A 27010-nucleotide genomic window follows, 5' to 3' on the forward strand; every position below is an offset into this window, starting at 1 on the left:
CCGCGCTGGCTGCCCCAGAGTGTCCGCGGAGGCAGTGGGGTTTCACAGTTCTGTGAAGTATTAACAATCCTTTGGAACAGAAAGATATCACCACTTTTCGTTTTCCTCCTTTGCTAAGAAAACATGGAAATTATGACTAGCCAACATAGTATGACTCTTACCTGGACTGGAAAGTGAAAGGCAGAGAAATTTAGAGAGAAGAGGACCTAATTCTTCAATTGATAGTATTTCATACAGAACATTTTTTTCTAGTTTATCTGCCATCCTAGCAAATAATCACACACACACACACACACACACACACACACACACACACACACACACACACACCTTTTTATTCTAGCCAGAGTCCTTGATTCAGAGAATTCCAAAGAACTGTATGTATGGCCTATCTTTGTTGATCAGTTAGGCCATATGTTACATAATAATGTTTCTCATTCTTACTAGAATTGTTGAGATCTGTAGCATACACACATTTAGAAGTTTATCATTTTGGTTTACATAGAAGTATAAATGTTACTAGTTATTGTCAGTAAAATAATGTTATTCCCTAAAATAAATTTCTGACCAAGCAGTTCTCAAATGTTTTTAATCTCAGTCCTTTTTTACTTTAAAAATTTTTTCGAGGATCCCAAAGAGTATTTGTTATGTCTGTCAATATATACCTTATAAATTAAAACAGAAAATTTAAAATGTTTTTGAATTCATTCAATATAATAATTACATTACATATTAATTTTTAAGAAAAGTATTATTTCTTGATACTTGTATAAAATAATTATATTTTTCAAAAAATTGTGTTTAAAGTGACATTATTTTACTGTTTTGGAAATTATATTTTATATAATAAGACAACTGGGCATCACGTATAGTTCTGCATTCGCTCTATTGCAATATCACATACCATGCAGCCTTTAGAAATCAGTGTGTTCATGACCGAATGATCTGAAAAACAGCAAATCAAATGTTAATATCACTATGAAAATAGTTTGACTTCAAAAACATCCTAAAAGGGTGTCTGAGACCCACCGGCAACCTCTGGCCACACTTTCAGAATGTCTGTCCTAAACAGTTCAAAGAAATGCTCTCTTTGATGGTAGTCTCCTGATGGCAATTGTATGACTCAAAAAAAAAAAAAAAAAAAAAGGAATGAAATGCTATCAAAAGTATAAGAGAAAAAAAGTAAATTTTACTCTTTTGGTTTCTATGGTAAATGTCAATTTTAATTCACTTGATAAAATTTATATGATGAGACTTGGTACATTTTTTTAAACAAAAAATATATCTGCATTGTGTTGTGAAAGCTAATGGTCCCTGGAATAGGTTTCAGCTTTTAAAGGTGCTGTAGGTCAGTCCATCAGAAGAGTTAGCCTCTAGCCACTTCAACCACCAATCAATAACTCTGTGCTTTCCCAATCCCCCTCCTTACTGGTATAGTCTTAATATCTTTAAGAATCAGAACTTCCTCCTTTAGAAATTATAAAAGTACTTTCTTCTAAAGTGAAAAGTGTTCAAGTTTTATCTCTTAAAAATTCTGATTCTCCTAGGAGACATGTGCAAGGCAAATAAAAATTACATATTTTGTGAAACTAAGACAGAGAAAATTAGTATGCTCAAAGGTAGGCAAAGGCTCTTGACTCCCTAACCATTCTTAATTAGAAATAATCTTTAAAATACAATAGGTCTAATGAAAGTAGTTGGCAGAGTGAACCTATTATTATTTTTATTCTCATTGTGTCCAGCTCTCCAAAATGCTTACAGGCAAGGTTCTTGGGACATTTTAATGAAAATAAAGCTTCATAATAGCACATAATTTTTATCCCCGAGCGTATACTTCTTTGGGAACATTCATATATAGTTCTTAAGGCTATAAGTTAGACCAGATGACAATGAATAGAGGACATTTAAGCATGCAGTGGCTCTAATAATCTGTGTTATGGTTACTAGTTGTGAACAAATTATCACCAAGCTTAGCATCTTAAAACAATCATTTTATTTTGCTCACAATTTTATAGGTCAGGAATTCCAGAAGGACTTGGCTATGTAGTTTTCACTGATGGTCTCTCATATTTGCTGAGCTGAAACATGATCTGAAGGCTCAACTGGGGTGAAAAAAAAAAAACAATTTGGCTCATTCATCTGTTGATATTGGTCAACTGGAACTCACCTAGGCTATCAATCAGAATGCCTATATGTGGACTTTCCAGTGTGACAGCTTCAAACTTCTTATGTACACCCCCACCTGCCACCCACTAAAACAAGCATCTTAAAAGAACTAGGCAGAAGCTCCTTGGCTTTTTATGACCCAGACTCAGAATTCACTTAGCATCACTTCCATAGTACTCTATTGGTTACAAGGAGTCATTAAAGTCAGCCCAGATTCAAGAGGAGGGCATGGACCCTACCTTTCAATGAGAGGAATCCTATATAATAAAGAACTTATATGCAAATGGTTGTCATGCCATCATGCCATACTCAGACACTCAACACTGGGGAGAGAGGAATGGGGACCAGCCAGGCTGCGGCCCTGTAGAGGGACAAGCCACCTGCCCCACGGTCCTGGGCACCAGCGGCTGTGCCCGTGCCTGCAGCCCGGCACAGGAGAGGGACAAGCCGCACACGCTGTGGTCCTGGGTGGTACGGTCAATTTGCATCTTTCTCTTTTATTAGTGTAGATAGGACTGAGAATTAGAGCAAAGTTAAGTTGAAATCCATAGTAATTTATAGAGACAATATGATACTTCTCTTTTATTTTAGATGCAAAAAATTTGTCATAAGGAAAACTTGAAAATAAAACCCCACATGAATTTTTAGATCAAAAGTTCCCCTTTACCTTTTGCCTAGTTTCTTGCCATCACTTCCTAACTACGCTCTATGCTTTTTTACCCTGGGCAACAAAATTATTCTTTTCAAGCCTAAGCCAGTGTCACAATTTTCCAGGTAAAAGCAAGAGGGCTTAGGATGACCAGTGAGTCTCTTCATGAACAACCACAATAATTTCAGTAGAACCTTCTACTGAAACCACCCACAGGGGGTGGTGTGTATACATATGATAATAAGAATAATATGTGAGTTAGTGTTACTTTTCTTCACCATTTTTCAGCTGTTCAGATGAACCCAAATAAAGAGAGATGAAACTTTTCTATAGGTGGAATTTTCCATTGTCAAAGAACAAAATAAATAACACCAGGACTTAAAAAAGATGCAAAGCCAATTGTATTAACTTTTCAGGCAAGAAAACATATACCAGTGAAGAAATACTGTGAGTAGTTAGTTGGAAGAAAATGTCAGTAGTCTTTAAATAATGGGAGTGGGGCCATTAATAGTGATTATGTCAATTAAAAATTGAAAACTAGCACTCTAGAGAGAATGGAATGAATCCATAGGTCTGTACAGGATTAATTTTAAAAGTTTTATTACTTACTAGTGGCCTGGTGCACGGATTTGTGCACATTGAAAGTAAAATAATTAGAATAAATATTTTAATATTTAACATTTGATTTTGTATTCTACATGGTCCATGTACCATATTTGATTTTACAATTTGAAAAAATCGAGGACATTGGTCTTCCTTCGGAATTTCTGCCTTAAGTATACGGTCAATGTCATGTTCCATTTGTAATTTGGATTCACTACCTATTAATAATATGTGAGTGTGAAACAGTCCACATTTCTGAAATTCGATGACATTGATTTTCACTGTAACTTTGCCAAATAAATCAAGTTTACATATATCATTTAAAAGAGCATTCAGCTTAATATTAAAAACCCTGGGTACCACGTCAGGTCTGTTTTCAACTTTTTTCCAACATTGTAAATTATTTGTAATATCTTCCCATTTGGGGTTGCATGTCATGGTTATGAATAAATTAGGCTTGCCATACTTCATTACCATTGCCATAGCATCCTGATGTCACTGCTGCATATTTCTGGAACTACCCTAAAAAGACGATGGAAGTATTATCATTTTATCAATCAGCACATTGTGATTTTCAGATCTAGATGTGAGATAATCCATCAAACCACTATATTTTTCAACTCTCAACTTAGATTGGTTTGCTTTAATGAAATTTATCTTATTGGCTTCCATTTTTTAATATGAATGGACAACATACTGTTGAGTTAATTTTCCTGCATTTAAAATAGGATTGACCATGTCCCAGACAGAGAGATTAAATCCATAATACTGCATTTGTGTGACTCATGTCCTTACATTTTGTCTGGTATTATTGTTGATTACACTGTCATCTCTGAGTCTTAATGCAATATCCATTCCCCAGCCTTTTTCGCCATGCCAAAAAAGAAAAGGATACGTCATTGCATCTAATGTAAGAAACAAGATATGAATTGTTTCATTTTAGTGGCATTCAGATTATTGGAATCTGGTTTACAATGAATCAGCAGGCCCCTTTTAAAAGGAGGTTCTCCATCTTCATTTCTGAATATGACAGCAACTTCAGTGAAATGGGGATAATTATATCTACCCAAATCACTATTACGATTATATTTAATCACCATTGTTACTTCCGTGAGAGCAATACCTTTTGCTGCTGCTTCAGATTGGGCTTCCTTTTCTACCTCATGTAGCATCTTATATGATTTTATTTATTCATTTATTTCATACATGAGGTTGTTGATGTTGATCATGAGTCTTTCTGAGAAACCTTGGTTTTCTGGCATTGCTAATATTTGACTTGTTGCTTCAGCCATGTCTAAAATGTAGAGTTGAGCAAACTTCGAAGTAACACCATCTGAAAGATGTAAAGTTTCAGTATAGTGATAAACTTGACCGTGTATTCTAAAACAGTATGGCCCGTATCCTGATGGTGATGCAATAGTTGCACCCATTGAAGCAAAAGCAAAAGAACAATTTATGGAATGAATATTTTCCATAAAATTTTTACTGTCAGAATCTTCGTTTATTATTAATTTTTTTTAAATATGCCAGGTATTCTGGAAAATTTATATCATTTAGACAAACTTTACCTTTGCTGCAAGATCAAGTAAATTTTCCATCAGATGGTTTTTCAGTGGAAAAATTTAGTAATAGGCAAAATTGACATCTAACCATCATTCCACCACAATTATGTTCGATAATTGCATCCTCATTTACTTCATTTTCTCTGTGAAGGCAGTTCCTACCAGCATTGGTAGTATCTGTCAATGACAGTTTTTCAGACATATTCTGTCACCGATGATGCTTTCTTTTGGCCGCAGAGGTACGTTGTGCCAATAGTTGGTCTTCAGACATATTCTGGTGATGACACCAGCTTCTTTCAGCTGCAGAGGTACAATTCGAGTGGGAGGGAATGCAGGAGATTGGCCTGCCTGGAAGGGACCAAAGGAGGGCTTCAGGGTGTGTCTAGCCCCGTCTCACCCTGGCAACCCAGTTTGCACCCCCAGCCTCACAGCCCTGTAGCCCCGCCTGGCACCCTGCCTTGTCCTGGAACCACCCGCTTACCTGCTCCGCCATCCTGCTGCGGTCCTGCTCTCATTGGGGCCCATCAGGGCCAGCAGCACCTCCACTGCCACCCACTGCTAGCACCATGTCACGGATGCCCGCCATGTTCCACGCCACCCCTGGTGGTCAGCACACGTCATAGCAAGCAGTCCAACTCCCGGTCTCCCCATCGAACTCCCAAAGGGACAATTTGCATATTAGGTTTTTATATATATAAAATCATCAGGAAAGAGATTTCAAGTAGGTCCAGTAAAGTCTGCTCTTCTAGGTCACTCAAAATTTGTTGTCAGCTTCAGCTGTTAGAACCAGTTGTAATAAAGCACAGCACTCCATTTTGATACCTCCTAAGCAAGGGCTTCTGTACTTAGGAAATTTTCCCTTTGGTCATGTAGAGGAGAAGGGAAGAGGGAAAGACAAGGAGAATGGTGCTGGTGCAGGACCATGGAATTTAAGCTGACTTAACAGGAAAGTGAAGACAAGAGGCTGAAAGAGAATGCACCCCAGGTGTTGGGCAGTAGTTCTCTATCCATTTGAAAGACAATACCTTCCAAAAACAGTGATATTTCAGGTATCTGGGTTTAAAGCCCAGCTCTGATTTTCATAGCTATGTGACTTTGGGCAAATTTGTAAATCTCTCTCAACCTCCATTTTCTAATCTGTCAAATGGAGCCAGGGTGCTTGTGAGGATAAAGGGAGATATTCATGTAAACATTTATTATAGTAGTTAGCACACAATAAGGATTCAATAAAAACTTGCTGATTGGAAAAGAAGTGTTTATTTATATAAATGCGCGCGCGCGCGCGCACACACGTACAATACACACACACTCTCTTGTCTATTATTCTGGCTCTGCCAACAACCACTTTTTTTACTCTGAACAAATCACTTTAACATCTGGGCACAATTTCTTCACCCAGTTGCCTATTAGATATCAGAGAAGAACTAGTTTATATCTAGTCACACACACTTCTGCCACAGTATTTATTCAAATCATGTGTGTACTTCTTTCCCCTCTAGAGTCTAGACTAAGCTATTTGAGGGCAGAGACTACGTATCAATTAGCGCAAGCTACCATATCTAAATACCACAGCCTGAGTGGCTTAAACAACAGATGTTTATTTCTCATAGTCCTGGATGCTTTGAAGTCTAGAACTAAGGTGCCTTCAGATTCAGTTCCTAGTGAGAGCTTTCTTCCTGGCTTGCGGATGGCTGCCTTCTCACTGTGTTCTCAAGAGAAAGAAAGAGAGCGAGTAAGCTCTGTCTTCTCCCTTTTGATAAGAGATACGAATCCCATCATGAGGGCCTCACCCTCAGGGCCTCATCTAACCTTAATGACCTCCCAAAGGCCCATCTTAAAATACCACCACATAGGGGGTTAGAATTTACATGTATGGACTTAGGGAGAAAATAAGCATTCCTTCCATAACAGACTAGATTTAATCTTTATGTCCACAGGACTTCATGTGCCATTTGTTCCTCAGGAGAAGCTTGTTGAAATTTTAAAGCCCCATATTTGTCCCCAAATTCTATCATCTAAAAGTAATGAAAAAATATATATCCACAATATGGTAGGTTCCCCTTATATAAAATAAAAGAACCTGGGGTATTTTCAAAATATCATAGTGTGGTGTTGTTTTGATATAAGGAAGCTTAATTTGCTGTATCATTGCATATTCATTTAACAATTCCATTTTAATAAGTGCCCTTGGAAGGAAAGAATTAGAAAATTATTTTTCCCTATTAGGTAATTTTCATTCACTAAACAGAGCAACCATTAAACAGAATTTACCATGTGCCTCACTTTCATCTGTTCTCAGTAGGAAATAAGGCCTGTTTCCTACTGTATTCAAAAGAAAATATGGAAGGAAGGCTTCTGTGACCAACGTAACACCTGCTAATGTTTAATGGGATTACCACCTAAGCCACCTGATAAAGAATGTCACAAAACAGAGTTCAAGTGGTGCGGAGGTTTTGTTCATGCTTTTGTTCTGCCTCAAAAATATCACCCTGCATCCCAACACCTAGTTATTACATATTCATCTCTTTTAACTCTCCCCCAAATATAAAAAAACACATTTATGTGTTTCCACTTAACAGAAACAGAACAAGATAAAAGGCTTCTAATTTTAATGAAACCTTCCAAATATATATAACAATTCTGAGATGACTCAAAGAGTTTTGTTACCCATTATATTCACATCTAAGTCATTCTCAGTAAGTTTTTAGTGCATGAAGGGAAAAAAATATTAATATAGTTTAGTGTACTAAGTAACAGTACAAAATCCACAAGTTTGCCTTGCCTAGGCAGATAAAATTTTTGTGTCTTATTTCAAACCTACTAGGTTGAAATTCTCTGAGGATTATGTTTTCATTCATATTCCTAGTAACATTTTCTTTGATTGTGATAACTCATTAATTTGTGTTACTATCCTAAAACAAAACAAGGGAGCAAGAACAATGCAGGAAGTATTTGAAAACTGAATTGAAAAAAAAAAATAGCAAAAAGATGAACTGGGAGGATGGGCCTGTCTGGCCTTAGACTATAATATACTAGCTACACTATAGGGGAGTAGGGGAGGTTAATACTTTTTTTGAGTGATTGATTGATTTAGCATTCTTTTCAGTGCTAATATGATAGTGTTTGCAAACTAAAGAAGGAAAGAATATGGACATTTTGGGGTGAATTTCAGGTCCTGTGACTTTCAAGGAGCATGGGTGGGCATTCAATTCCCCTTCACCACAGCTCACTGAGAAGAGACCTAAGAGAGCCAGTTTTTCCCTCTTAAAATAATCTTCTCACAGTTCATCCTTTTTTTCAATTCCATAGTTGCCACAGAACCTCCATCTTAAATGGAGTAAACTGCTTACTTCAGCTTGTTTTGTTTCCTTTTTCCTTTGGTCTTGCAATGTTCTGGCATAGGAAAGAGGGCAAAGTCTATCTTCACATTAATAAATCATTTATGTTGAATCCAACAGTTATGCTTCATGCAGCTAATAAAAGTGTGGTGAAATGATGTTTTACTCATGTCCTCTGCAGAATAAGGCATATGTTAATAAAATATGTAACGAAATTAAATTCTCTTTCTTGAGGTAAACTGAGCATAGAGCGGGAATGAGAAGTGGTGTGCGGAAAAATGTTTAACAACCCACTCTCTGGGCAACAAAAGCCCTGATGTGCAGTGTCTGCAGATTTCTGTGCTGTGACTGTACCACCATGGCCAATTTCAAGCTATCAAGGTGATGTCACTGATCACAGATAAAAAAAAAAAAAAAGATGTTCACAATTAGCTCTCACAAGTGGATAGGAGCCAGCTTCAGCACACCACTGAACAAATAGATCTTCAGTTTAACCCTCCATTGTGAATTACCTTCCCACCCAGGGATGTTTAAAACTTACTCACAAATGGAAATAACTGGTTTGGATTTTTTAATTTATTAGTCTTTAAATATTATATAGGTAAAACACTTAATTCCTAGTAAGATTACAAATATCCAAACATAAGAAGGAATTCAATAATATTCTATTTCTCTATCTCCCTAGAGACTTTCAGTCCTTTCTCTCATATAGCTCATTTTTAACCTCTAATTTCTACACCTCCTTTTCTTTCACTTCTATTATCAAGTCTGATTCCATTTTCTTTCCCTACACAGGCTAAAATACATGGTCCATTGCTTCAACTAATACCTACCAGAACCCACAGCTATCTCATGCTCTCTTCCCTCCCCACCTACTCTTTAAAATTGCAATCAAGATCAGTCCACTCATATGATTTCTCTTTTCCTAACTGGAATAGCTGAGCACAGGTAGGGAAAATCCCAACCCAAGGCAGATGGTTTTCTTGCAATTTATAACTTACAGTATTACCATGGCCTTCAAATATGTCAGTGAACTTTTGCTGGGTTCTGTCTCCAGTTGCACATATGTGATACTCTAAATATTAATCCCCATTTAAAACCCACTACCCCATCTTTTCCTCTTTCTTACCAAACAATATTGCTCCCAAATTCTGTCTTCTCATTTCTCAATCATTCAATCTATAAATGTATCCATAATCTTACTTGTTCTTGTCTCTTTTCTGCCTTCTTCTTGTCAAATCCAAATTCTTCTATCTGTGTTTTGGTACTGGTTCCAGTTATCTGTTTCTGGTTAGTATACCACTCCAAATGTTAGTGGCTTTAAAATCATTTATTATCTCTTGTGGTTCTGTGGGCTGACTAAGGTCACCTGGGCATTGCTTACTGGGCTCTCTCATGCAAGTGAAGTCATATCTTGGCTGGGGCTAAAATCATCAGAGGTCTTGAATGAACTTGATATCCCAGATGGTATCTTCCATGGCTGGCAATTGATGTTGGCTGTAAGCTAGGAGCTCTGCTGGGGTGTGACTAAAGCAACTCCATGTGGCCTTCCATGTGGCTCTGCTTTAGTGGTTTATAGAACACCAGTAAGTCACTGAGAAGCTGTAAGGAATTCATACATGAACCAACCCTGTGTGAACCATTCAGATCTTCTGATTCTCAATGTAAAGCTGTTTCAACCTACATGTATATATGTGTGTATATACACTGAGTGGCCAGATTATTATGATCTCTGAACGCATAATAATCTGGCCACTCAATGTATATCCTATATCAGTGGTCAGCAAACCACGGCTCGTGAGCCACATGCGGCTCTTTGGCCTTTTGAGTGTGGCTCTTCCACAAAATACCATGTGCGGGCACGCACGTACAGTGCAATTGAAACTTCATGGCCCATGCGCAGAAGTCGGTTTTTGGCTCTCAAAAGAAATTTCAATCGTTGTACTGTTGATATTTGACTCTGTTGACTAATGAGTTTGCCGACCACTGTCCTATATAATAAAAAGCTAATATGCAAATTGTCCCCTCGACCAGGAGTTCGACCAGCAGGCAGGCCGGCCAACCACCCATGTCCCCTCTACCTGGCCAGGCTGGCCAGACCCCACCCATGCATGAATTCATGCACCGGGCCTCTAATATATATATACTGAGTGGCCAGATTATTATGCATTCAGAGATCATAATAATCTGGCCACTCAGTGTATATGTGCATGTGTGTACATATATGTATGTATATGTTTGTATTTATATATCCTACCTAATAAAATGGTAATATGTAAATTACCATCACTCTGCTACGCCCACGATTGGGCCAGCGGGAGGCACAGGGGGTGGGACTTGGGGTGGCCGGGGTAGCCGATTGGGCCAGCGGGACACTGAGTTCGCGTTGCCAGTGGCGGCGCAAGCTCAGCATCTGCACCATGGCTGTGCTGCGGAAGAGAAGGGGCCTCTGGGGCAGCGAGCTCACGTCCTGCCACGGACCATCAAAAGTGGGGGAGCTGGGTGCCTGTCCGCTCCAGCACCAGGCCTTTCGGAAGCCTCTGCGCGGCGGAGGCTTCCAAAAAGCCTGGTGCCGAAGCGGACAGGCACCCAGCTCCCCCGCGATCGAAAGCAAAAGTGTGTAGGGGACCCTACACGTGCATGATTCAATCATGCACTGGGCCTCTAGTGTATATATATCCTATCTAATAATAGACAAATATGCAAATTGACCATACCTCCGACACACCCACAAGCCACGCCCACCATCCAATCAGAGCGAGCATGCAAATTAACCCAAACCAAGATGGCTACAGCCACAGAGAGCAAGGTTTCCTAGGTAACAGAGGAAGCCAAGCTTTCCACCTGCCCTGGCTAGGCCTAAGTCTCCACTCAAGCTACAAAGTTTCAATTATAGAAGGTAAACAAATTCAAACAAATGGTGGCAGAATGGAGCTTGAGAGAGCAGGCCAGGGTTGCTGCCGGCAACAGGGGAAGCAAAGCTTTCTGCACACCCTGGCCGGGCAACAAAGTTTCAATTATAACCCCAACACAAATGGCTGCCGGCCTCGCCTCAGAGGGAGCCCCAGGCTTGGCTCCGCTCCAGGCTACAAAGTTTCAATTGTAGAAGGAAAATAAATTCCAGATACCAGGGCCTCTGCTTGGGTTGCCAGGGGGCGTGGCCAGCCTGCAAACCACCACAGGCCCCTCGCTCAGGCCGCCCCACACCCCAAGGGAACCCCCACCTGATCCGGGATGCCCTTCAGGGCAAACCAGCTGGCCTCCACCCCTGTACCAGGCCACTATCCTATCTAATAAAAGAGTAATATGCAGATTGACCATCACTCCAACACACAATATAGTTGCCCCCATGTGGTCAAAGATCCTGCCCCCATGTGGACACAAGATGGCCACCACAAGATGGTCAGCAGGAGAGGGCAGTTAGGAGGCACCCGGCCTGCAAGGGAGGGCAGTTGAGAGGGACCAAGCCTGCAAGGGAGCGCAGTTGGAGGTGATCAGCCCTGCAGGAGAGGGCAGTTAGGGGTGACCAGGCCGGCAGAGGAGGGAAGTTGGGGGCAAACAGGCTGGCAGCAGAGTGGTTAGGGGGTGATCAGGCTGGCAGGCAGAAGTGGTTAGGGGCAATCAGGAAGGCAGGCAGGCAAGCAGTTGGGAGCCAGCAGTCCTGGATTGTGAGAGGGATGTCCGACTGCCCGTTTAGGCCCGATCCCAGGGATCGTGCCTAAACGGGCAGTCAGACATCCCTCGAGGGGTCCCATTTTGGAGAGGGTACAGGCTGGGCTGAGGGACAACCCTCCTCCGTGCACGAATTTCATGCACCGGACCTCTAGTATATATATATACATATATACATACATACATACACATATATATGTATATGTATACAGGGTGTCCCAAAAAATGTACACACACTTTGACTAATTATTAATTCCAATGGTTTATATCTGAAAATAAAGAAATATCAATTGAGTTATCAGTTGTAAAGTGTGTATACATTTTTTAGGGAATATATATGTACATATATATATATGTACATATATATTCCCTAAAAAATGTATACACACTTTACAACTGATAACTCAATATATATATATATATATATGCCACAGCTCAGAAGCAGAAGTTCCCAAATTAGTAAAATCCCTCCTACAAATCTTTGTTTCCTTTTATTTCCATTTTTAAAACTTCAACCTTAGATCCACATCATCTTAACCCATCACCTGCCCATCCAGGCATCAGCATACATCTGCTGCATCCCCGGCAGAACCAGAGCAAAGTGCAGCCTGCCAGCCTGAAAACAGTCTCCACAGAGTGAAAAGTGATTTACTGCCTCTTTTTTGTCAATGCATCTTGGTTGCCTCCAGCCTCGTTGTTTTTCTCTAGACATTACTGGACTTCGGAAAGCAGTGGCCCAGAGTAGACAGGAGGCAGAATGCACTTCACCCCACCCCCAGCTTGCAAAGGAGAGCAACTCCCTGCTATTGCACCATAAATAATTTAAAAACCTCTTCCAGGCAACACAGTCAAGATGCAGATTTAATTTATTCCCTGGGAGGACTAAAGGTGGATATATAGATCCGTTTCACAGTCAAGCTCAGTTGGGGACAGTTTCTTTCAAAATGTGTCAAACCTACAGAGCTCATGCCCTCAGGTCTAGCACTGGGCTTCATTGCAAGAATGGTTGGGGGTTATTTTGCTTTGTTTTGTTTTGTTTTGTTTTGTTTTGTTTTTCCTGAGTGCTCACCATAAAGGAAAGAAACTTTATTCTACAACAGAAAGGGAAATAAGACTGATAGAACTGCGTGGCATTTTGTTCACAGAAAAAAATGTATGCACATATTCTAATGTGGTTGACTGGTGACAGTGGGATGGGGATCAGATTAACTGGGGGTCAGGGACAAAGAATAACGGATACACAACTAAAACACCCAAACATACTTGGGTCACTTAAGTACAAAATTGAATGAGTTGATTTCTACACATTAACCTTCAATCGATGTTTTATGAAAATATTTTGCATTTTAAAGAAGCATATATTTTAAAGATCTCTGACCTGCCTTCAAATTCCTCACTTTAGAAACTGCTTAATGGTTTTCATGTGAAGTATTTCCTTTTGGAAAGTATGCCTTTTATTCTTCCTCCCTCCCTCAGTGTTCACTTTGAGGGCATTTGCAAACTATGTAGAGTATGACTGGAGCCTTTTTGACAAGTACTTAATAATATCAAGCTTTTGTTTGCAAGGCTGGGTTGCTATGACTGTATTCTTAAGGAAGCTTGTTAAGTTTTGGAAAGACTATATAACTGGGACCTGTCCCTCTGACCTCTGTGGTGATTTGAGGAAGTGACTTCAGCAAATTAACTTCTCAATTGTTTCAAAATGACTTTGAGATAGCAAGTAAAGGAAGTCACTGCAGAAGTTCAAAGCAGTGATGTTCTGCTGAACGCTTTACAAAATTTTAAGTCCATTTTTCCAAATCATGGAAAATCATTCCAAATAATGTCATCTGATTCACGCCACACAGCTCAGCTGTCAGCTGACTGCAAACATTTATGGTTCCCATTAAGACCTTAGAGGAATGAGATAAGAGGTACTTCTCGTCCATCTACACTGATACAAGTCTAAGGCTGTGTTGACTCTATTATAAACATGTAAAATAAACTCACAGAAACAACCAGTACAACAACAAAAAATAATTCTACCAACATTTTAAAAGCTATTCCATAGGCTCGTGGGCTTTTTGGCTTTCTGGGCACGTGGCATGAGGATAGGGGAGAATTTTGTCCTTTTGGTGAAACCTCTTGCCAGAGAGGACTTGTAACATGGAAAATTATGTTGTTTATGGAATGATATCTGTGCTTTGTATTACACATACAGAATCTGGGGGAGAATGCACTTGGGAAGGACTCTGAGTTCCCCCTTACAAGGAGTTTATTCCAAGAATTTCTGGGTGACCCTTTTGGGTAGCTAAAATAAAACACAAACTTAAACCATTTAAATTTCTCTCTCCCTTGCATTGAGTCAGCTCTCCTAATTCAGTGTGCATTTGGGGAAATGTTCACACATCCATACACATTGCTGTATGTATACACATATATTGTACCAAGCTGGCCAATGCAATATTTATGTTTATACTTTGAGCTGCCTAAGATTTTGTCATAAAATCTAAGCCTGCTGTAGGGGAGAGAGCACATAAAACTTTCATGACTAGTATAAAAAATACAAAATGTTATCATTAATATTTAATAAAATTTGCAGCAGTCAATGAGCAAAATCAATGTTTTTTAATTAAGTTATTCATTTGTAATACGAGCTGTACATTGTTGTGTGTTAGCATGGAATTTAGTAGGTTGAACTTAAAATAAATAAATAAATCTAATGTTATAGCCCTTGGGGTGATGGTATTAGTAATAAAACTCTTAATTGGTTGCCTTGCTTTGATAAGCAAACAGGGTTTCTTCAGTGACAACATCTTGTATTCCAAGGTGTTGTATGAGTCTGAAGCTGGATGCTGGCCAAGGTGTTTAAAAAGATGAATTGCAGTTCAGAGTGTTTATAACAGGTATCTCCATGCTCATAGCATAATGTCTGTTCGCATCAGGTCTCTTTAATAAGAAATGGGGGCAGCTGAGGGGCGGAAGTTTATACAACATGAGTAGGTTTTTTAACCAAGGTTTTAGATCCATCATATGTTAAAGAAATTAGAAATAAACCAAAGGATTATTCATCTCTCCACCTATACCTTATTGTGACACTCATTTTCCCCACCTGTTGTCTCTGTCCAGTTCTCCTTTCCTAATTGTTGACTTTCACTCTCTCGCTCCTTAGTCTGGCCTTCTTTCTGAGGGTGTAGAGGAAACAGTGTTCTAGAGCATTGTACCTAATGGTACAATGTTTTTCCTTATGGCCATTCAAAATACAGGTTTGGTTGGCATGATGTTAACCCAGCCTCTGTACATTCCCTAAATTAAGTTGATTAAACAGTTCATTGATATGGCATATTCAAAACGGTACCATTGTATTTAAAATACACTTTACCCATATTGCAGAAAAAATAAAATACCTTCCCTGTACTATACAATGGTGTCCTTACTAGTTGTTAACCATGAGTTGAAAACTGACTAAAGACATCTGACACAGGCTTTTCAAGGGTTGAAGGAGTAAAAGGAATTTTATTCCATCAACTATAATTATTAGAAAAACACAAACTATTGGTATAATTTCTAAGTGCAAAAAATTTAGACCCATTTTATTATACACTAGAGGCCCAGTGCACGAAATTCGTGCATGGGGGGATGTGTCCCTCAGCCCAGCCAGCACCCTCTCCAATCTGGGACCCCTCGAGGGATGTCCTACTGGGATCAGGCCTAAACAGGCAGTCAGACATCCCTCTCACAATCCAGGACTGCTGGCTCCCAACTGCTTGCCTGCTTGCCTTCCTGATTGCCCCTAACTGCTTCTGCCTGCCAGCCTGATCAATGCCTAACTGCTCCCCTGCCAGCCTGATTGCCCCTAACTGCCCTCCCCTGCAGGCCTGGGTCCCCTCCAACTGCCCTCCTCTGCTGGCCTGGTCATCCCTAACTGCCCTCCCTTGCAGGCCTGGTACCTCCCAACTGCCCTCTCCTGCTGGCCTGATTGCCCACAACTGCCCTCCCTTGCAGACCTGGTCCCTACCAACTGCCCTCCCCTGCTGGCCATCTTATGGCAGCCATCTTGTGTCTACATGGGGGCAGCCATCTTTGACCACATGGGGGAAGCCATCTTTGTGTGTTGGAGTGACAGTCAATTTGCATATTACTCTTTTATTAGATAGGATTAGATAGAACTAGAGGCCCGTTGCATGAAATTTGTGCAAGGGCTTTGGCCCCAACCCCTGCCCCTGCCCTCTGCAGCCCCCGCCCACTGTGGCTTTGTCTGGAAGGACGTCCAGAAGGACATCGGTCTAATTAGCATATTACACTTTTATTAGTATAGATTAGTGTCAATTAAATATAAAATCTACCTGGAGGGGGCATTATGAAATCCCTGAAGGCTCGATGTGAACAAAATAACTTAGAATGAATAAAAAAATAATATATATTGCTATAATGTGGTATGTAGGATTTGGAATTAACTTCATAACTTTTAAGGAGTAAGCAAAATGGGACATGAATCTGGATAAATGTTCTAAATTCATTAATAATATGAAATTAAAGGTGCGAGGGACAAGGTAGATTTATGAGGGAAGCCACAAAAAAGGGTTTAATTTTGGTTTGCTTTAAAAATCTCAAGATGTAAATATCAGATATAAACTGGATTTAATTAGAATAGATCAAAGATGATTTCCTGATCAGAATGATCACGAATAGTTAATATAGACCCTCGCAGGTTTAGGATAATGTGGGAAGAAAGTGTGCAAGCTTACAGTTTGCTCAGCTTTTTTAGTTGTTTATTGAAATGTGTCAACTTTATTGCTAATGTTTCACTGATGGTTCGTTCTTCATTTCTTCAATATAGAATTCAATTTAAAATAAAACCTGATATTCCATCTGAAAATTTCAATTCCCACCAGAAGTATAATTCAATTAAGTTCCAAATATTTCTTTTAAAAATACAAAATAAAATCATTCTTTCTACATATGCTATTTCTGCTCAGTTCCAAAAGGATAAAAAACTGCGTTTGTTTAGTTTTGGTTCATCTATCACTTTGTACATTTTTATGGATTTTTATGTGTAATCACATTTTCAGAGGGTATTTTTATAAAATCTGCTCCATTTCTGCAGTTATTATCTTTCAGCCTTAAAATTATAAAAATTGATACACAATCTTTGGTTTCTCTCTCCTTGGCAAAGTGATAGGTGGCCATTCATCATTCACTGTGACAAGCAAAACTCTCTTTGTTTATTGTAGTGAAAGATGACTTTTACTCCTGCTTCTCCTCTTCTCCCTTCTTACTAACAATGGTGGTGGTGATCTTAGTGGTTCTGATGTGTGTGTTGGAGTGGGAGGTTGGGGATAGCGTCTTATTTCTAAGCCTCAGAAATAATCTGCATCTTTCTTCTAAAAGCTCAATAAAATGTGTCATTTTAAAGGAATTTATAAAAGAACTAAGGCTTCCATCTGCCTATCCTGTTGAGGCCACTCTCCATACATTTCTCCCACCTGCCTCTCTCTACCAATTTGCTCTTTACAAGATGATGGCTCTATCACACATAAAATGCTGCCTTTTTCACTTAACTATGTGACAGCCGCTCTCTGTAGTTCTAGGGCAGATTTAATGGTGCATTTATATTCCTTTCAAACTTGAACACAGCAAGAGAAAACCTACCCACAGGGATCATAAGTACTGGTGGCATTTGTGGAGATCTGAAAGCTTTGCATATGGTGTTATATTTACCGGAGCCATTCCAAAGTGTTATAATTAATACACAGTTGTGCTTTCCAGGTGTCAGCTGGGCATAGGTGAGGTTAAGAATCATTTTTATACTTCTTTCCTATGGCTTTTGTGGAGGCTCATTTTAATCTCTGTTGGAGCAAAGGGCCATAAAAAAAAAAAAAACACTTAACATATGGGGTGGAAAAAAGTGGGTTTATAATTTAATACAATTAAATAATACAATAATTAGTAAATAATAAAACAAGAATAAACTCTGTGTTTCACGTACTCACAACTATAAACCTACTTTTGCCCACCCAATGAAGGGAAAGGAAGACACGGAGCAAACACTCCTGTGTGGGTACTGGTTCCCTTTAATGAAACCTCGAGTCTAACCTCTTCTGTGCTACAGTACTGTCTGCTCACCTTCACAACTCTGAGATTCAGGCTTCTGTTCCCTCTTTGAGTCGATGGTACATAAAGATCTTGAAGGCAAATGTCCAAATGGGCCTTCCTAGACCAGCATCTTGCCCTAAAAGCACCTTCTGCAGTTGTACAGATGTACTCAATTTTGGTGGAGTTCTCTAAGGATGGTGGTGTGTGCTGACCAGACTTTCCTTACCGTGGGTGAGTGGAGAGTTTTCTGAGTAAGAAGACATAACCACTTGTGGAGGAGAAAGTGTCTGTTTCCAATTAGAATTGAAATCACATAATTGTTTATGACAGAAAGCATGATTTCTTTTTCTACAAACACACAGATGAAAGCAGCTTTGTCCCAGCATCACCTTGTCTCTTTCAAACTGTAGGTGAAGATCAGGGTCAGGGGAAATGAAGAGCTACAACCGCTTTGCCGCTGAGTCCCTCAAACACATTGTCTGGAAAAATAAACAAAGATTTTTATCCTTTACTTTTCACATGCCTAACTCCCAGGGCTATCCCACATCCGTTTTGTTTTTGCAAGGATGCACCAGGGGCCATTAATTACTTGTTTCTCTATATCCAGGGGAATAACTGGGGAAATTGTACCCACAGGTAGATATCCGTTAGGTAATCAAATGAAAACAGTTAATTCTAAGCCTGCACGGTGATGTTCTTCCTCATAATGGAAGGTAAACACTGTGCCACTTTTCTCGCACAGCTGAACATTTTGAAAAGAGGCTGGCAAATCCAACTCCAAGGACAGAAAAATTATGCTGGCAGCTCCTCTCTCTCCCCTAGCACCCTCCCCTCAACACTTTTCATTTCTACAGAAGAAGCCGTGCTACACGCTGGCTAATGTTTTCTAATGCCACCTGGTTAAACCCAGACTCAAACTTAACTGGAACTTCACTTTGGCCTATCCACTTAAAAAGGGGAATTAAATTGGATAGAGCTGAATTGTTGCAAATCTCCTTCTTGACATGGTTCTTATCATAGGTTCTCAGCATTTTCCATAAAATATGGTATTGAATTTACCAATACTTTCCCAGGAAGCCCAGCATTGAAACCATCCTAAATGGATAGATGGCAATTCTGTTTTTTAAAGCTCTCTAGGAAAAAAGGTCTATGGGACAACTGCTTAAATCAATTGACACTGAGTTCAGGAATCTCTCCTTCTGCCTGATCTGAATTCCTTCCAATCAAATGAAATCCCCACTATTTCATGTCCCATTCTGCCTTCTACATGCAAATAAATGCTGCTTTTCTCCAACTGTCCTTCAATATCTGTAATCATTTTTTCCTAAGCCTTCTCTTCACCAGGTTGAATGTTTTCAAACAGTTGTTCTGCCCCCTCTCACCTGCCACCCCGCCAACCCCACATTTTGTGGACTCTCTTGTCTAGCCACAGAGATGACCATCTTCGAAATTAGAAAACCTCCTGAGAAATCTGACACAGAATAAACTCAAGCAGTTCAATTTTCATTTTTAAGTCCATTTGGCAAATATTTATTCAGCCTGCTAAGTAGAAGAAAATGTGCTCAATCTAATGGGAGTCAGGAAGGGTGAGATAAGGTTCCTATCTTCAAGGACCGTAAATCTTGAGTCTGTGAATAGCTACATAAAAGAACATGGTCATGAGTCCAGCAGTAGCACAAGGAAAGGCAGGTCCCTGTTCATTGAAAAAGGATTGGTCTCTTATAAATTCCATGGAGACTGTCAGGGGCTGGGCATACCAGGGAGGATAAAGATGGGATTTTGGTTCGGGAAGAGTTATTTTCTTCCGTGCCTACTGGTAATGAGACACACGTTGTGGTTTCTCCTGTCTGATCTTACAAGTAGGTGGAAAGGTAGGTGCATTTGCATTTTAGGCCTGAATACTCAGAACAAAGAGACAATTGGGATAATAGATGTGCTCTAGAAATTGTTGAGTCTCCTTTCTTAGAATGTTCAAATAAAGGAGGATTCAGAGGAGCACATCTCCTTATCCACATCCTTTTACAAAACTGTGATTCTAACCTGCACCTGCACAGGAGGGCCCAGTTTCTGAAGCATGAAGAGCAGACTGGGGAAAAATAAAGGAAGACCTATAAGATTACACATCCCTGACATAACCACTCTTCAGAGGAGCTGCAACCGGGCTAAAGCCAGAAGTAGAAATAGGTCTCCGTGAGGGCTGTGAGGGAACAGATGCCTTGGAAGAGGAGGGAATGACATTTGCTTCTGACCCCACAGACGCAGATCTGAATAACACCTCCTGTCCAAACAAAGGGTGTCTGCCAGTGAAGAAATGTGGACAAAGCAGCATGTCTTTGGGGCCTGAGAGGGCTGTGTGGCTGGCTGTTCAGGACCCACAGAGGATTCTCACACAATACTGGTTTAAGCACAGTACTTCTGATGTTTGTAATTAAATTGGGTGATGATTTTTGGTTTAAGATCTATAGACAGATATTTTTTTTTATAGCATGTTAAGGAAGATTACTTTTGATCCCCTTTTACCTAAAGGTTTCCTTTTATACCTGATTATGGAGTCTATGAATTAATAGATTACCAAATATAAACACCCTTACCTCTTGATGGCAAACCATATGAATTTCTTGAGTTATGATTCCTTTATTCTATATTAAATGTGATTTCCTGTGACTTTACTTAAAATGTTTTCTACATCTATCCTCATAAGGAAAATGTCTTTAATTTCCTTCCTTCTCTTTCAGATTTTGATAGTATAGTAACTTTACCAAATAAACTGGTTATATGTTTCATTTTTCTATTTTTGGAACAAATTATATTGTAGGAACTGATTGGTTCTTTTTTAAATAACTGTTTCTTTTTTTTATATTTGTATTGAATTTATTGGAGCAATGTTGGTTAATACATTCATATAGTTTCAAGTGTAGAATTCTATAATACATCATCTGTATATTGTATTGTGTGTTCACTACCCAAAGTCAAGTCTCCTTCCATGACCATTTATCCCCCTTTTCCTTCTTCCACCTCCCCCCACCCTCCTTTCCTCTGGTAATCACCATACTATTATCTGTGTTTATGAATTTGTGTCATTTGTTGTGTTGTTTTTTTGTTTTGCTTTTGCTTAACCCTTTTGTTTTTTTCACCCAACCCATCCCTCTCCTCTCTGAAAACGGTCATTCTGTTCTCTATGTCTGTGAGTCTGTTTCTATTTTGTTGGCTTATTTTCTTCATTCGATTCCATCGGTTCTTAAAAGTTTGGTTTTGTTAAAAGGCAGAGCGTTTAAGGAAGAAAGAAAAACCTCACCAGTAAAACTGATATTGGAGCCTAAGAAGGACATTTTTCCTACTTCTTTCTTGGTTTCATTCTTTTTTCAGCTCCACTGATGTAAAATTAACAAATATAATTGCAAGATATTTAAAGTGTACAATGTGGTGATTTGTTATACGTATATATTGTGAAAGGATTCCCCACATTGAATTATTTAATACAGCCATCACCTCACCTATTTCCTTTTTTTAAATGCTAAATAATATACCTTTGTGTATATATATTACATTTCCTTTATCTATGTATCCATCAACAAACACTTAAGGTGTTTCCATACCTTGGATATTGTGAACAAGGCTGCTATAAATGTGACAGTATAGATATATTTTCAAGATAATGACTTTGTTTCCTTTGAAAATATACCCAGAAGTGGGATTGCCGGATCATATGATAGTTCCATTTTTAATTTTTTGAGGAACCTCCATACTGTTTTCCATAGCGGCTATACCAGTTTACATTCCTACCAATAGCACACCTTTTCTCTACATCCATGCCAGCATATTATCTCATCTTTTGATAATAAAAATTTCAACAGGCATGAGCGATATCTCATTGTGGTTTTGATTAGCATTTTCCTGATGATTAGTAATGTTGAGCACTTTTTTATATATTTTTGGTCATGTGTATCTCTTCTTTCTTAAACCATATCTATTTAGGTCCTCTGCTCATTTTTTATTGTTTTTATTTATTTATGTATTTATTTTGCCATCAAATTGTATGTGTTTCTCATATATTTTGGATAGTAAATCCTTATCGAATAAGTGGTTTGCAAATATTTTCTCCTATTTTGTAGATTACGTTTCATTTTGTTTCCCTGGCTGTGTGGAAGCTTTTAAATTTAATGACACCCCATTTGTTCATTTTGCCTGTTGCCTTTGCTCTTAGTGTCAAATTAAAAAATTATTGCTAATCCCAGTGCCGAAGAGCTTACCACCTGTTTCCTTCTAGGGGGTTTACAGTTCACAGTCTTAACCTTAAGTTTTTAATTACTTTGATTGTTTTTTGTGTTTGGGGTCAGATGGGGCCCAGTTCCATCCTTTTGCATGTGGTTATCAATGGTTTTCATTACTGTGCAGAAGCCTTAGTTTGATGTAGTCCCGTTTGTTTATTTTTTTCTTTTGTTGCCTTTGTGCCTTTCTTGATTTGCTTTTCTTCCCCAAATAATCAGTTCATTCATTGATTTACAAATTAATTTTTGTTTTTTCCTTCTATAATTTTTAATCTTTTATATCTTTGTTTTCTCATCTTTTTGTTATCCTCATAGATGTAATGCTTAATTTATTTTCATTCATTATTTAATAAATCTACCCCATTTGCAAATTTTTACATGTTCTTTTTATTCTCTGTTTGTAAATATTTTATATTTAATCTAAGAATTATTTAGTGGAGACATTTTGCTTTATTTTGTTTTAGATTTCCAACTGATTTGGTATGTTTGCTTAAATTTTCACCATTTTCTGGTTTTATTGTATTACAGGCAGAATCTATGACATTTAAATTTTCCTTTTTTAAATGAATTTTTAAATTTTTTGATAATGTATTTATTAGATTAAGGTTTTTGCTACAATTCTGTAATGGTTGATTTATATAATATAAAGTTGGGTAGGTATACTTATTCAATTCTATCTATTTTATGATATTTAAATCATATCTCCTTGCCTTTTTTTTATTCTTCACCTGACAAAAACTGAGATGTAATTTTCACAGAATTTTGTTTTTGTCCATTTATCTTATTTCTATGTTTTTCACTTATTGAATTGCTACCTGAATTGTCATCTGTGTGTTTGAAAATTTTTTTGAGGATTTTAATTTTTAATAATGAAATTAGGCTATTTCTTATTTAATGTTTTTTTTTTCCTGAGTTCAGTCATGTGCCCTGGCCAGGAATCAAACTGGCAATCTTTCAGTGCACAGGACAATGCCCAACCAAGTAAGCCACACCAGCCAAGGCTCAAAATTTATTTTTAACATTCATATTTAATTTTGAAACTTTGTCACTATTATGTCAGTGTATTTAGTGGGTTTAACTTGTTTAATTGATCACCACAGCCTATTCATATCTTGACTTTCCCATGCTGAATTTCTTGTCTTAGATTCATCTCATTTATAACTAGAATAGATTTGAATAAATTTTTAGAACTGGTACATGGATGATATATTTTCAGAGGCCTTGAATATCCAAGATGACTTACTGTTACTTTAAAATCTGAAAGCCATCTGGCTATGTACACAATTCATAAGTAACCACTTATTTCCTTCAGAAAAAAGTTCTACTTCATTTTTTCCTGGAATTTGCATTTGAGAAAGAGAAGTCTGAGCAAAAGAGGCTTTCTTTTATTAGAATAGCAAATATTTCAAACCACTGTCCAAAGATGAGTAAAATTAGACAAAAGTAAATTCATCATCCACATTAAATATAATTAAAATTTTTTCATATATATTTTAGTTCTGTTTTTTTAAGGAAGTAAAATGTTAAGAGTTAGCTAAATTTTCAATCTGATTTTTTATTGCAATATAATGCATAAGTCTTGACATTCTATTTTTTTAAATTTTTTTATTGATTTCAGAAAAAAAGAGGGAGAGAGAGAAACATCAATAATGAAAATCATTGATTGGCTGCCTCCTGTATGCCCCCTATTGGAGATCAAGCCTGCAACCTGGGCATGTGCCCTTCATCAGAATCAAACCTGGGACCCTTCAGTCCGCAGGCCAAAGCTCTATGCAATGACCAAACCAGCTAGCCCTAGTCTTGACATTTTAAAAATTTCAGTATATGTCCCTTTACCCTCAATATTCTTTTCTGGAATACAAATGAATCTTTTTCTGTTGACTCATTTTTCTTAGTTCAAAAAAGTGTTAACTTAATTTTTTGGTCCATTTTAAGATGCCACAAAATATAATATACATACATCATTGACTCAAACATATATAATTGAATTATGTGTCTATACACACATAATATGTGATACATATGTACTTTTGTGTATATATATATATATATATATATATATATATATATATATATATATACTAGAGGCCCAGTTCACGAAATTCATGCACAGAGGGGTGTGTCCCTCAGCCCAGCCTGCACCCTCTCCAATCTGGGACCCCTCAAGGGTCCGACTGCTTGTTTAAATGGGCAGTCAGACATCCCTCTCACAATCTAGGACTCCTGGCTCCCAACTGCTCGCCTGCCTGCCTTCCTGATTGCCCCTAACTGCTTCTGCCTGCCAACCTGATCACCCCCTAACCACTCCCCTGCCAGCCTGATTGATGCCTAACTGCTCCTCTGCCAGCCTGATTGCCCCTAACTGCCCTCCCCTGCAGGCCTGGTCACCCCTAACTGCCCTCCCCTTCAGGCTTGATCGCCCCCAACTGCCCTCCCTTTCAGGCCTTGTCCCTCCCAACTGCCCTCCCCTGCTGGCCACCTTGTGGCAGCCATCTTGTGTCCACATGGGGGCAGCCATCTTTGACCACATGGGGGCAGCCATCTTGTGTGTTGGAGTGACAGTCAATTTGCATATTACTTTTATTAGATAGGATATATGTATATATTATGCATAAGAAGATAACCTCTGCTTTAAGAACTATTAAAATGTCTATGTGGAAGAGGGGAAATTATCTTAGCATCAGAAAGCTATGGTATTACATATCTATTTTTTCTTTCTGTTTCTTGGATATATGGAATTACTATTTATAGGATTATCAGGTTTTTTTATTTGATATTTTTTACTTAGTTGTTGCTTTCCTATAAATTATCTGTATTTTTTTTTCTCAGCATCAGTGTGCTTTCCTACTCAGTCAATTCTGTTTGTTCATTGCTTATATACACATTTTCATTTACTCTGGTATGTGTGTATATTTTTGTGCATGTCTTTCTTCTCTCTCAGTTGCCTTTTCACACTCCATCCCTCCCCTTTAATATTTTAATCTCTTATTTTATAAAATACATGCTTCCTTTAGTTCCATGGTATATAGTTTCACATAATGATGATGATGATGACAATGACAATGGACACTTTCTTTGGGAAGAGCATTATGTGTGTTAATTCATTTAATCTTCATACCACGTAGTGCTATCATGCTCTCCATTTCATAGATGAGAAATCTGAATCCAAATAGCTAAATAACTACTAGAAGAAAAAGCTAGAATTTGAGACCAAAAATTTGGCATCCAACTCCCCACTTTTAACAATGAACCTATAGTATGAGTGCCATGCTGTGTAATGCTTTACATCTGTAGGACTATGGATTCTTTTTTTTATGCTAGCACTTTTTTTCATAGACCCCCCACATTAAGTATTTATTTTGTTTTTGCATACTGATTCTCAAAGAAAGATGTGCCTATACCCAGTGTTTGTCTGCTGACAGATTTATAGTCCAGAGTCTACCTGGTGCTGCTAGAATCCCTTTTCCAGATCTGAAGCTTGATAGCCAGTTGTTGGGTATATGCCACACTTCATTTTTGCTGCCTAACAGTCATTTATCCAATATGATCCTACTTCATTGAGTTTCCTAAGTCTAGGCATGACTAGATATTATTTCTTCTTCAATATGGTCTACCTCTTTGGCAGTTTTGAATAATTTATCCTAAAGATTAGTGATATTTTCAATCGATAGCTTTCTATGCTAGGGCTGCTGCACTTTTGCATCTTTTCATGTGCTTCGAAGGACTTGCAGAAGAAACAGGCAAAAAGTGAACCTGGCACAGCTAGCAGATCACCATCATCATTCTCACACTTTCAGTCTTGTCTCATAAAATAAAGCCATGAGTAAGAAAAGGAAAGAACACTCAATGAGCAGAAGGGGGAGAGAAGATAGAAAGCACAGAATCTGTGGGTGACCCTCATATTGCTTAAACTCCCATTGACTAGGGCAGTGGAAGTGTAGTTTCCCTCAGTTTGTCTTCTTAACTTTGCCTCCACTCTCATTACTTGACCACAAAGGGGAAGTGTTCCGTTGTCACTACATTACTTGCCTGAGCAGGGAAGGTAGTTTATATTACTTTAATTTTCATTCATAGCTATGAAAATGTGCCCTCTCTTTCTCATGATATTCAATTCATTATTACAAAATCCCACTGCTAACATGAACAAATTGAATGATTCCATTGGGTTTTATTGCTCTAGGAAGCAATTCCTTCAATTGATGAGAAAGACTCTGTAATATACTAAAAGAGAAAAATATAATTCTTAATGACAAGGATGCCCCCATGTGAATTTTCTCTCTGAAGGCTTTCTTGTGAATTGGGCCTTTAATATATAAATAAAGTGTATTTTATTATTCTACCCTTATTATTCTTTCATCATTTTATTATTCCAAATTTTAAAATATTAAATTAAAGTCATCACATTCTAGGTACAACACTAAACTTTGGACCATTCTCTTGCCCTTCAATATAATCTCAGGCTAAGTAGGCTCTGATATATGATCTTGTGACTATATGGTGAAGCTCATTTTACCTCTAGTTTATGAACTCTGGATATTGGAGGATGGCAAAAGTGCTTATTGTCATTCTCCCTGTTTTTTGAAATGCTAGTTCCACACTTTTTAATTAAGATAACATGGTACTGGGAGTAAAAAGTAGCTTTCTTTCATTTTTACATTTTAACAGGCCATCTTAAGA

At 38.3% G+C, this 27010-nt stretch overlaps 1 long non-coding RNA gene across 1 annotated transcript; it reads right to left on the minus strand.

Moving 5' to 3' along the window:
- Window positions 1-908: 908 nt before the first annotated feature.
- On the minus strand, window positions 909-3910 carry LOC129151456 (uncharacterized). Its single transcript, XR_008558132.1, has 3 exons — window positions 3893-3910; window positions 2006-2102; window positions 909-945 (listed from the first exon to the last, which is right to left on the minus strand). It is a non-coding gene; the product is annotated as an uncharacterized LOC129151456 (long non-coding RNA).
- Between the last annotated feature and the right edge of the window lie 23100 nt (window positions 3911-27010).

This window comes from Eptesicus fuscus, chromosome 2, assembly GCF_027574615.1.
Source record: "Eptesicus fuscus isolate TK198812 chromosome 2, DD_ASM_mEF_20220401, whole genome shotgun sequence".
Classification (NCBI taxonomy): domain Eukaryota; kingdom Metazoa; phylum Chordata; class Mammalia; order Chiroptera; family Vespertilionidae; genus Eptesicus; species Eptesicus fuscus.